The following is a 14,015-nucleotide window of genomic DNA, read 5'->3' as shown; positions in this document are numbered from 1 at the left end:
AGACTTTCTGCTTACACAGGACACACATATACAGATATACGCATGCACACAAACCACATGGGCTGGGAACTTAATTTTTTAATAACAGACGGACGGACCGACAGACACCCCACAATATTTTCGTTCAGGATAGCAAAAGAGCAAAAATGTGTTATCTATTTTATTTTTTATTCAGCGCATATTAACATATTTCTATTATGTGTAAGTTGGGAAATTGAGTAATAAAATTAGTTTAAAATAATCGTGCAAATTGCAATTTTTCGGTGTCATTTCAACAAGCTTGCAACTACTTTTACACATCTGGAACTGCATTTGATGTGAGCCTGTGTGGTGAGCTAGTGATACGAGCGTAAAATGGAAAATTGATCGTGTCGAACAGCTGAAACGAAACGTACTTCACAATTGAATTTCAACGATTTGGAACCAATTGATTTAACATAGGTTTATTTCCAAGAAATAAAAAGAAAAACAGTCAAAAAGTCCAGACAGCAAACCAAGCATTGACAAGTTCCAGCCCACGCGTTCTGTTAGATGCGTCTGCGTCGACGAGCAGGAGTCACAAACGGCCAAAGTGTGCAGCTCCTTTATGCTCGGGTTGCCATTGTATTTAGTATGAAAGGAGACACCACTGCCGGCCTCTACCAGTGACAACTGGTATGTTTTCTTTCAGCTTCCAATTTGCAACGCTTGAGCCTTCGTATTCTTAATTATAGTACAAAGATCACGTTCCTCAAAATCCTACACTATTCTTCTCTGGTCTGCTCTACTGGATCGACTTTGTCGCCCGTTAAGGAAAATCAATTTGTTCCAACTGGGTGACGATGTATTGCTTCTATCCAGTGATATTGTGTTTCACTTACTATCGCGACCTTTCTAGTTTTAGGTCTAATGCTGACCAAAGATAAATTTTTCAAAGTCCAACCATAGTAAATGGCACATGGAATGCTACGCGTACGCTCTGTGAAAATTGTGATTTAAACGGCAATCGAAACTTGTCATCCAATTCCAATGTAAATGTCTAAATGTCCTTCATACATATATTTAGTTTTCTTACTTCCTACTTTGAGCACTAGATGCCATATTTATGATCCTCCACTAAAAACATATTAAATAGCCGTCCATTTCGTATTAAATTTATACGACTAAGCAGTCCAATAGGCATATAATATATTGCGCTTTTGAAACAGACTAACATGGGATGGGCTGTAATATTTGAATTGAAAACTTTAGTATTTCAGCATATACTTTTCTGAAAGAGTTAAGAGTTCATGAAACGAATGGAATCAAATCGTGAAGATTATCGTTGCATAATGCATACATTACGATTTTCGATATAAGTTATTAAGACAAACGTTCATCAAGCAACTTACTTCAGCTTTTGCCAGGCTTTAGAGATAGCTAACATTTCCATTCGACCGATGTTGAGCCATAATCAACCGATTGTCATTGAAACTGCAGATTTTAGTAATCGTTAAAAAAAATATTTGTTAGGAAATTCATGTGATATTTGCAGGATGTTTTAAATTTTTATCTGCTTACAATCAATTGCATTTATAAACGAAAGGGATTTCCATTATTGATTAAGAAGGAATAGCAGGACATAACTATAAGCAGAAAAATTAAAATTTCTTGCTAAAACACCTGGAACATTGGCGAATCAAACAAACCAAACAACAAAGATTTGGATTATCTGCCTGCTCAAATGAGCTCGTTATTGAATCTTAACCAAGTAGAACGAATCAATTTGAGAGTGAAATGCAGTCAAGGTAAATTCTTTTCGAAAACAGTCAACCATTTCCAATCGCATACAACTGAATTTATGTATGCGTGCATGTATAGGACGTGTGCGTGTAAATGTCGAAGAAAGGAGTTGAGAAAAATAGTTGAGTTGAAAAATCGTTGTGTACCTAAATCTTATTGCTCACTGTACATCCTCATCGTGTTAAAGCCGCAACACTTTCTAGTGGCTTTGCAAATCAGTAAATACTTATGGCAAAAGCGCGACTTGTAAATAAAATATCAAGCAATATGATTAATTGATAACATTTAGATATTTACATTCGTCGATTTATCTTCAAAGAAAAAAATTATTGCGTATCGCCATATCAGAATTCTTCAATAGATCAGTACCTTCTTGGGTCCTCTATAATGCTACAACGTTACTGGTGGTCGTCGCTATACTAAATTCGACGGCATTTTAAAAGTAAATCGGGGACTGCTGTGTTCAGCCCATCGAAAACAGAGTACAACACGTTTGCTTCTCTGCACGAGGATGAGCACGAGTAGCAAAAATCACAAAGGTAAGTGAGGGACGGGAACTGCTACTTTTCTCACAATGCTCGGCGTACGAAACAAGACACCTCAAAACTATTTTCTTGTCACTTCGGGTACGCCGCCGTAGCATTATTTTGTGTCAAGCCGACGCATCCGTCACCTGGCGCGATTAGCAACTACAAAGAGGGTCCTAGATACGGCGGGATCAAAGTGGAAAATTCATTTGGCTTGGTGGTCTTCGCCATGGTTGCTTTGATGTTTGCACAAATTACCGTTTGTAAAGATAAAAAGAAAATTAACAGCGTAAATAGGGAATTGAAAGGCCTATTTCGTTATAAATACATATCCATCTACATGCTCTAGCCTGACTGTTCGGACCGACCGACTTATGAGGCTATGGCTTCAACCTGAACCAGAAAATGCACGGGAAACGGAAATGGATTAAGTGAATGGCAATAAAATTACATGTTGCACTCAAATTTTAATAATAAAATAATTACATTTTAAAGCAATTTAGCAGAGCGCGTGCTTATACGACCGTGTGGATGCATGTGTATGTATGTGTGCATAAAATAAATGCAGAATGATTAGAATATCAGCATGGAGGGTTCAGGGTATCTCCTAGTCGAGCAGTCACGACAGGAGTCTTCTTACTTGTTATACCCTGAAGGTATTGCAAATGGGAAATCAGGGTAATGGTTTTGTGAAAAGTATGTAACAGGCAGAAGGAATTATCGCAGACCCCATAAAGTATATATAGATTCTTGATCAGGGCAACGACCTGAGCTAGCTCCGTCCGTCCGTATGAGTGCGTCGATCTCAGAAATTATAAGAGCTAAAGACTTGACGGCATGCATACTCGTGTATACCATACGCAGTACAAGTTTATCATATTTTTTTCGATAACTCGAGAATAATCGTAAAACATATATTTTTTTTCAGCCTAATTTGAACAATTTTAGACCTGGAGTCTTCAGATTTACAGTGTATATACAGTTGGTCAATACAGAGATTTCAGAGATCTAGAAAATAATAAATTCTCAGTATATTGCCCACACTGCAGTGCAACCCAAGTATTGTCGGTGCTAATTGCGCGGACAACAGAGCGCGTGATTATACGTACGTCTGGATGCGTGTGTTTGCATATGTGCGTAAAAGAAGTGCATAATGAGATTAGAGGGCTCAGGATATCGATAGAGGAGGTAACTAGTAACTTACCTATCCAAGTTTGAAGCTTCTAGATATTATACTTTAGGAGATATAAACTTTTGCGGTTTGCCACGTCCAAGCCGCGTCCAAGCTTTTTGGTCTTGGGTGGTCAGCCCGAGTATATATACAAAATTCTCTAGCATCAGTAGTGTCCAAAATATAGTAGAATTTATAAAATCATTTTATCTTCAGTTCCGATTTGCCTCGTCCCTAAAGGACGTAGACATATTATTTTGTCATTAGGCTTTCTAAAATAATAACATTAGCTTACGTGCAAAAGTTCAGCACTCTAGCTGTAAAACTCTTGGAGATACCGTTTATCCGATTTTCCACGTCCCCAATGGGCGTAGATATATCCGCCATAGCTCGTGATCTTTTGTGGTCAACGCGGATCTACATTCCAAATTTCAGCATTCTACCTCTTCAACTCATATGATTTCTGGTATATCGGCAAATGCATTTTCCCGATTTGCTACGCCCCTAGTAGGCCAAGACGGACATTGCACAGAAGCAATATACAAATTCACTTCCGTGAATGAGTATAAATATTCAATATAATTTGCAATTATAATTTTTATATATACTCTCTAGCCCATATCACTTTTTTCAACTTTTATTCAGAACTCTAAAAATTATTACATCTTGTTGAACTGGTATTCTCCATTTATAAGCAGAAAAAAACAATATCTGAAAATAGATTAAGTTTTTTTTTATAAACTGATTTATTATACAAACATGGAAAGGCAAACAAAATTGTTTTTGTGTTATGTATCCTTTATCTCAAAGTTAAGTATAGCAAGTGTACTTTTCACTCCCATACCGTTACATAATCATTGTATGTTAATTGGATTTTTCAAATTTAAGAAAATTAAAAGAAACCCCAAAAAGGTGAAGTATTCCGTCCTCAAACATCCCTCAAAGAATTTCTTCAATGCGGATAACTTTAAAGACGTATTTATACTCATTCGCCAGTTTGTACAATATCCTTACTGTCCGTGTGGCGCAATTATAACAACTTTCAATTTTTGCCTCATTTGATAATACGGAGGCATGGAAAATAAGAAAATTCCGATACACCCCGTTTATTGAAATGCTAGAGTGGAAATTTGGAATATATACTCAAGGTGATGTGAAAAAAATATGGAGTATGCACCATAGGGAGCCCACCCACAAAAGTTTGTAATTCCTTCAGTCCGAGTGCTAAAAGATTAAATATTAGATAATGAGCGTCGTATATGCACTAAAAGCTTACAGATATGAAATCAAAACAGCATCTAATCTGATTGTAAACAATATTAAGCGAAGATGCAAAAGACTTAATCCGTGGACCATCGGTAAACCAACAGATTTTTACATACTATAGAAATGCTTAAATATCTACACAATACACAAATTTTGGTAACCGGCTTACTGACCTCTAAGTATTTTAGGTTTTGAACAAAATGCGCATTAGAGACAATAAGATGCAAGGAAGGAGACAAAAATAAATAAATATGTATATGTATATATTATATATATTCAGTGCCGCTCACTTGAATAGGTTTGACTTTTTTAAAGAACTTACATATACATATCTCATCAACGAATGCTCCAATTTGATTTAAAAACTGACTTGTTAATTTCAATTTATATATGTATAACGTAACTATTCTGTTCGGATATGGGCTTAAATCTATATTCCTGCTTATTCATAACTGATAGGAATTATATATGCTTCGATAAAAAAGTTATTGATAATAATATAATAAATATATATATAAAACAAAATCTTAAACAAGTAAGAAGGCTCCAGTCCAGACTGCTCGACTAGGAGATATCCTGAACCCACAAGCTGATACACATTCACTTATAAGCACGCACTCTGCTAACTGCGCAGTAAGCAGCGGCTGCGCTTGGGCTGCGCTGCAATGTGGGCAATATTATGAGAATTTATTTGTTGAATAATTTCTTTTGTAGATTTACTATCTTAATGAGCGTAATCATATGGTTAAAATGTGTGTTCATTCCAAAGCACAAGTCTCTAGTACTTGAAATGCGTTTTTTACAAATTGGGGGCGTGGTATCCAAAATCTAAAAACACAAAATCTTTGTATCCATTAACATTATATACAACGCAAATTTGAAGTTTTCAGGCCTAAAAGTGTTCAAATTAGGCTGAAAAAACCAAGTCGATTTTTCGATAATTATACCCTGAACCCATTTTAAATAAGAAATCAGGCTATAATGGTTTTGTTGAAATGTATGTAACAGGTAGAAGGAGGCGTGCCAGACCCCACAAAGTATATATATTCTTGATCAAATTTTTAATGTATGCTTATATGCAATTTATACCATTTCGAGTTTTGTTAAAATTTACCCCCCACCCCTGTGTGTGTGTGTATGTGTGTGTGTGTGTGTCTTGTGTGAGTAGAAAGACGCGAAAAATGAAAATGCTCGAAGGGTTCAGGGGATCTCGTAGTCGAGCAGTCTCGACTAAAGCTTCCTTACTTGTTCTTGATAAAAAGTTATCGGATGAGTTATCGAAAAAATATGATAAACTTGTACTGCCTATGGTATACATGAGTATGCATGCCAAATTTCAGCTCTCTAGCTCTTATATCTTCTGAAATCCTTTTGCTCATACGGACGGACGGACAGACGGACAGACGGACAGGGCTATATCGGACAGGGAATATATATACTTTATGGGGTCTGCAATAATTCCTTCTGCCTGTTACATACTTTTCACAAATCCATTATACCCTGATTTCCCATTTTCAATGCGTTCAGGGTATAAAAATGCCGCGTCCTAGCAGATCTAATTTTTCCCATCGGACCCGTAATGCAATTAGGCAACGGAATATCGCGAGTCAATTATCTGACGTAGAACGAGAAATCGCCCGAGTAGGGCGCCGCGTTAGTATGCAACAGAGAATGGCCTTAATTCGAAGAGAGGCAGCCCGTGAAACGGCAAAGAGAAATGGTTCAAGTATTGATTTGAATCTAGCAGACACACCTTTCATCGTTTAGTTTGCTATCCAATCCAATCCAATGGACGTTGTTCGTGTGGCGCATTGAAGTTTGCTGGACGCCCGGCTTGTGCTGCCTTAGTGGTAAAGTGACATTGCCATTAGTGGTCCCACCACCAGAGTCATTGCGTTCCCTGCTTTATGGCGAAACACTAGAATCAGGACATTTTCTAGCGAGCACTCAAAAAAATAATTCAAATAAATAAATGAATAAATATACGTGTTTTATTAGTATAAAAGGTAAGGCAAATAATGAGCAATCGAATACAATGTTACGTTACTGTTTATCACCAAACTGTTTTTCAACTAGATTAATTTATATTTGATTAGCTAATTTGAGTCGTCGAACACTTAAATCTAGAGGCATGCAGGATAGAAGAGTACAAAGATAGATGAAGAAAGGCAACAAAGCAATGCAGATGTCCGTGTAAACACGGCGCAGTTACGTGCATCATAATTGCAAGAGGCACGAGATGAGCGAAACCAGCAAAGACAATTAGAACGAAGAGAAGCGCGCTGATTCGTAGTGAACAGATGTAGAGGAATCGACCGACAACGTCAACAAGTAAATCGAGCATTTACAGAACATTCCAAAGTGGTGATTGGCACATTGGACAAAGACTGCCCGCACTGCCATGCCTTTAAATTTAAAAATGGACCGATCGGGATGTACTGCTCATCAGTAAAAGTAATACTCCCAGGAATTGAAGCACCGCCGGAACCATTGCATGGTTTCCTTATTGGAACTGACCTTTGCTGTTCTTGCATTCAAAACTCAATTCATGTTTTCATATGACATCGTTTGGAGCAACGGAAATAGTTAAAAATACTGCTGCTGCAAATGGTCAACAATGTAATTCCACATTCAAAATCAAAGGCCAAGTTTACCACAAAGTCGGTTAATTGCTACCAATGCCAAGCGAACCTTATAAATTTTTACAAATTTACTTTAAGGGTGGCGTGGATGCCTGTTGCAACTATAATCACCTCGATTCACCATTTGCCACGCGCTGACAACTCCGAAATTAAAGAACTTTTTTTCATTTTTCAAGTATTCGTGAATTTTTCAGTATTTTAAAGATATATTCTACTATTCGGGGTGGAGACCAATCCAACAAATCAAAAACCATGAAAATTGGTCCAGCAGATCTCGAGTTATAAGTGTTGTAACAAACCCGACTTTGTTTTAGATATAGAGACTATTAGGCGGTACGAAGTTCGCCGAGTCGACTAGTAATGAAATAAATGATATGAACGAATAAAAATATCAAATAAATTTTATATATTTCAATATAGTGTATACATAGTACATATATGTATGCAAGTTGGATGCAATAGCTAAATTTTAGTTAAAGAGCAATCCACAGCATGTATAAGCCCGCATGCCATTGAAGGTTTGCTCACAGAGTTGATGTCATTGAGGCTGCTTGAAAAACTGGACATTCGTTACGCATGTGCAGATAAGTCTCTTTTGTCTGAATAAATGAATGGATGGGCCTATTCTATAGACAATGCCTGCGCTCTTCAGTCGAGTGTGAGTACCAGCAGAGGTCCGGCAAAAGTAAATCTTGGAATATCGTTTATTGATAGGCAGTGGTGCATAGCTCCGCAGGACTATTTCACAATACGTTGCATTTTAAATGCCAATTGAAAATTTCAAACGGAAGTGAATGAACAATCGCTTATATAGGAATGCTCTTGCAACATTTCACGCTATGCTCTTTTGCCAATTGCCTTGGCCAATTGCGTTTCTCAACTCTACAGGCGCAACTAAACCTTCATTCTTTAAACCTAACACTGAAATTGACTGTAAGAAACGGAAATATCGAAATTAGAAGCAGAATATAATAAGACGAGTTCGTTTGAGAATTCATGTATATGAATACTGAACTGTCGCCCAAAACACTTTTACTCATGCTTGTATACATTTTTACGCAAGTCCGCAATGTTTTAAAATGTCTGTACTTTTAATTAATTTTCTTAACCGACGGGTGCCAAAAGTAATAAGATAGATAACTAATTTTATAAACAGTCACAATCAAATACTTATTACAGATAGGTTGGCAAAATACTAGAAGACTTAATTTAATTTCAGCAATTTTTATACGCTGAAATCTGGGTATAATGGTTTTCTTGAAATGCATGTAACAGGCAGAAGGAGACGTGGTATATATATTCTTGATCCGTCTATCCGTATATCTAAAAATCAATAACGTATCCCATAATTATTATTATACCCTGAACCCATTGAAAATGGGAAGTCAGGATATAATGGTTTTGTGAAAAGTATGTAACAGGCAGAAGGAATCATCGCAGTCCCAATAAAGTATAAATTAAATAATCGAAAGCGGACTTTTAGTAAAAAAAAATACTTAATTGCATTCGGAACCAGATTAGAACTAAACTGAAGAATAATTACACAATTGATCTTACTGCTAACATCTGCTAACATAGCGCACATGTCAAAAGTGCCTGCATTGGGGCCGTGATATTATTGGGCCGGTGCAATGCCCTTTTGTAGGGTCTGTCGTTAACTTATATACCATATTCTTGATCAAGCGACGAGCTGAGTCGATATAGCCCTGTCCATCTGTCCATCCGTCCGTCCGTCCGTCCGTATGAGTACGTTGATCTCAGAAGTTATAACAGCTAGTGACTTAAAATTTTGTATGCATACTCATATATACGATACGCAGTACAAGTTTATCATATTTTTTTCGATGTATCATCCGATAACTCTTTTATCGAGAATAATCGAAGAAATATATTGTTTTTTCCTCCTAATTATAACACTTTTAGACCTGGAGACTTCAGATTTACTGTGTATACACGAGTATGCATGCCAAATTTCAAGTCACGAGCTCTTATAACTTCTGAGATCTAGGCGTTCATACATACGGACGGACGGACAAACAGAAGGACAGGGCTAAATCGAGTTAGCTCGCCGCCCTGATCCAGAATATATATACTTTGTGGGGTCTGCCACGCCTCCTTCTGCCTGTTACATACTTTTAACAAAACCATTATACCCTGATTTCCCATTTTCGATGGGTTCAGGGTATAAAAATGCTAATGGTCGAAATGTTTATTGAAACAAGACGTACACAAGCATGTTATTTGATCCTGCATCCATTGTTTATCTTATCAGGGCAAACATATCTTTAAAAAAATAAGAACTCCAAAAATATTTATGCTCTTAGACGAAAACAAAATAAATTCAAGTACACACAGATCCTGTGCCTTGTCTCGCTTGAGCTCGTCTCGTTCCGTCTTGTCTCATCTGGTTGGTGATAATCCGGCCACTTTGGTCCAAAGAATACGAATATCGGTGTTAGCAGCGAATTAAGAGATTCCACACCAGAGATAAAAACTTTGAAAGCAGCACTGCTCAGGATTAAGAATGTAATGTACATGTCGCTGTTATTCGTAAGTCTCACACATGCTCAAGTAAAGTAGATATCCCGTGCGATAGGAACATTTATTAGGCTCTACATTTGACCAACTGTTGTACTATCATCATTGCTAAATGATTATCAGATATGCTTTTGTAACCAAATTGGTTAACCAGATAACTGTATCTCCGAATTCTTAACATCATCATTTAGATTTTAGTTTCTGCGCATGTGTCTGGATTACAAATTAAAGAAATCCAAGACCTAGCATATCTTCCTGTATATATTAACAGACATTACTTCTCAATCTTTAAACAGATGAATGGATAAACCAAAGGTTTTCGTATTTAAATATTTTAATGAAAGGATGAAATGTTTTTAAAACAAAAATTAAATTTCTCAAGAAAATATTCTTCGAGTATATAGTTATAGAAGTAAAACAAGTAAGAAGGCTCTAGTCAAGACTGCTCGACTAGGAGATACCCTGAACCCTCCAAACTGATATTCTAATCATTCTGCACTTCTTTTATGCACACATACATACACATGCATCCACACACACGTATAAGCACTGCTGTCCGCGCAGTTAGCACCGACAGTACTTGGGCTGCACTGCAATATGGAAAATATTATGAGAATTTATTGGTTGAATAACTTAATTTTGTAGAATTAATGAAATTTTCAGAGCATGATTATATGATTAGAATATGTGTACATTCCAAAGCACAAGCCTCTAGTACTTATATACAGTAAATCTGAAGTCTCCAGGTCTAAAAGTTATTAAATTAGACCGAAATAAAAAATATAAATTTTTCGATTAGGCTCGATCAAAAAGTTATCGGATGAAATATCGGAAATATATGATAAACTTGTACTGCGTATTGTATACACGAGTATGCATGCAATTTCAAGTCTCTAGCTCTTATAACTTCTGAGATCGACGCGCTCATACGGAAATTTTTAAGACAGATATTTTGTTATATATACTAGTATACTATTATCCTTTAACTAATTGAGCGATATTTTTCCTAATACTGTTTCCAGTATATCTGTATCTCAGTAGTACTGAGTCAGTGCATTAAATTAAAGTTGCAAATCAAAAAGACTGTAATTTTCACATACTGTATAGTGTCATTATGCTACAATTCTTCCTGGCCAGATGTACTAATTTGGAAAAAACTATATATTCTATAGTTTTACAGATTAATAAATTTGAAATATATCTGACAAATATAATTTTTAAGGCAAAATGGCAATACGATAACACAGCATCTCAACTCGGATGTCTTTATATAAAACACCTATTACAACAACTAGATGTTATTGTTATACCCTGAATTCATTGAAAATGGGAAATCAATGTATAATGGTTTTATTAAATGTATGTAACAGGCAGAAGTGGGCGTGGCAGACCCCATAAAGTATATATATTCTTGATTAGGGCGACGAGCTGTCTGTTGTCTGTATGTTTGAGCGCGTCGTATGTTTGAATGCGTCCTACGTCCGTGTAAATCACGCGCATATCGAAGAAAACTTCAAACATCAATATTTTGCTCCGTTATTTTGTTATAGAACAAAAACATTATGGAAAATCAGTATCTGCTACACCTTTGGAGCTTAGGTCGCCAAATGTAGATTTGTATGTATTATTGAATTTTGATTTTTGTTATCATTCAGCCCCCACTCTTATATGCAAATGCATGCTTTTCAATGTTATACGTTTCCAGACGTTGTACTGTCTGTGTACGTGCGTACGTGCTGTTGCTTATGTAACCAGAAGAGTTCAATCATTGAAATATCACCAGAGTAAGATCAGGGGCCATGAACAAACATGGTCAAGATGCCAATGGTACATAACTGGTATTCGGTAATCCCAAGAGTAACCCACATAATGAACGAGAACCAAAATAGATCCACACAATCAGGCCTCAGTGGTAAGCCGAAGCAGTGGTTGCCCATTGAAATTGAAGGTTTGCTCTTTGATTGTTCATATGTGCTATTCTTTGGCCGCTTTCCATTGTCATTTAAGAAATCCACCCTAACAATAACATTTTACTATATTGAGTTTACTTTTACATTCATAGGTATTTCGTTATCAATATAACAAATCTTTCGAGATGTATTATTTCAACAGAAATACTCGTTCTTAAAAAAACAATAGTATGGAAAGGTTGTAGAAAACCCAAAAAAAAAGGAAATACAAACAATTAATATATATGTTAGTTTATATACTGTGAGTAACATTAATATTCGATTTTTCGTTTATATTTACACGAAATATTAATTGAAATTAAAAAGTGCAAATACTAAATTGTAGATTGAAAAATTATATTTCCGATGCGGCATATAGCAATATAGTAGATTTAATATAACTAACAAAAAATATACATACCCATTCGTTTTTTTAACAACTTACCATATGTACCATTAAAAATGGTGCATATTTAATATTTAGTATGATATCCAATATATTTTACAGAGATGTTTTTAAATACTGGTTATAGTTTTTGTTGTGTGCTTGTAGCCATGTCTTTAGGTAAGATATTTATTAAGTTAGATAAGATATTTATTTAGTTAAGATATTTGTAACCTGGGCAGTCTACCCGGCTCCATGTATGGGGGCTGGGAAGGTGTTTCCATATATTTTGGTACCTTCACAGTAACCAGGACTCGATTTTGTAGGCTTCTCGAACAGCTTGAATGTTCCTGAAACACCCATTTTGTCAGGAAGCATTTTTTGTTATTTATCACGGTAGGCTCTTAAGAGATAGATTGGGTAAAATTATACATAGTTTTAGTATTTGTCAGACCAGGCATTAAACTATATGATAATCATAGAAATTCCTATATACAAACTGCACGTTATTTTGCTTATATAAACAGTAAGTTTGAAAATCGTAGTGTCAATAGGACATTGCAAAAATGAATCGAAAATCAACATGAGACATCGATCGATGGTCCAAAAAGTCATGCATTGAAACAATAGTAGATGGACCTTTGTTTATCCCCTTCGAAAATATTTGTAAACACATTTTTGGAAATTTGCAGTTTTCAATGTTTTGTTCGGTGTTGTCTGTCCGAGGGTTCGACGGAGGTAGAAATAGCCGACATAGTGAGACGTCATGGAGTTTCACGTGTTGTCACCAGCCACCAACCACCAGGCTTATTAATGCCCTGAAAAATGCCAGCGAGAACCAGTAGATATTGTTGAAACGTGATCCGTTCATGCCAGACAATAAGGATTACTGCAGCGAATAGAAAAAAGTGTGCCTTTTAACGAGCTCTAATTTGCTGCTGCTGCAGCATTCTGTATGATGGGAAGAAATTCTTTAGAATCTCTACTCTGTTGAAATTAGGGCCTACTCAACCGAGCTCGAATGTTCGGATAATGGATATCTACAGATACAAGGCCTGTTTACACAAGGATTGTCGAGCAAAGTCCCATTCCATTCCAAATGCCATTTTTGGTCACTCATGATAATCTCGTAAGTTGTCCCCAATACTGATCTCTCTTTAGAATGTTGAATATAAGATCTTGTTATTGGTTACACTTTTACCTTAATAGAATAGAATTTGTTACTTAGGAAGCCATAGCTATGTCAAGGAAAAACATGTTAGAATATGTTAGGAAATACTCCTTTTATATTTATTTATTTATTTTGGTTTTCAGATATGAAGTGATCAAATATGATACTCTTGTAGACATAGGAAATAATCGAATTTAAAATAAATATCATTAGTGATTATTATTATTGTTATTCTACATACTCAATAAACAAAGGTAACATTTCGTAAAGGTGTTCAAAATATACGAAACATACAAATTGCTAAAAAAAAAAAAAAAATACATTAATCTAAAAAATTTGGACACTGTAGCTCTAAAGACTTTCGATAAAATTTTTATTCTATTACACTAAAACGAGAAAAAAATTCAAGTATCTAATTTTTATAGCTATTGAGATTTTCTATTTCGATGGCTCCCACAAAATTAATGTAAATGTATATATGTGACTTTTTAATTATAGCAGATTGGCGAAGTAAAATACTGGAATTCTAACATAACTATGTATTAATTTCATACCTATAAATGTTAAATAATTGAGCCCTCAAAAAGCGTTTGCGTTTTTCTCTG

Source organism: Drosophila mojavensis, unplaced genomic scaffold (genome assembly GCF_018153725.1).
Source record: "Drosophila mojavensis isolate 15081-1352.22 unplaced genomic scaffold, ASM1815372v1 contig_74, whole genome shotgun sequence".
Classification (NCBI taxonomy): domain Eukaryota; kingdom Metazoa; phylum Arthropoda; class Insecta; order Diptera; family Drosophilidae; genus Drosophila; species Drosophila mojavensis.
Note: the sequence above shows the minus strand (reverse complement) of the source record.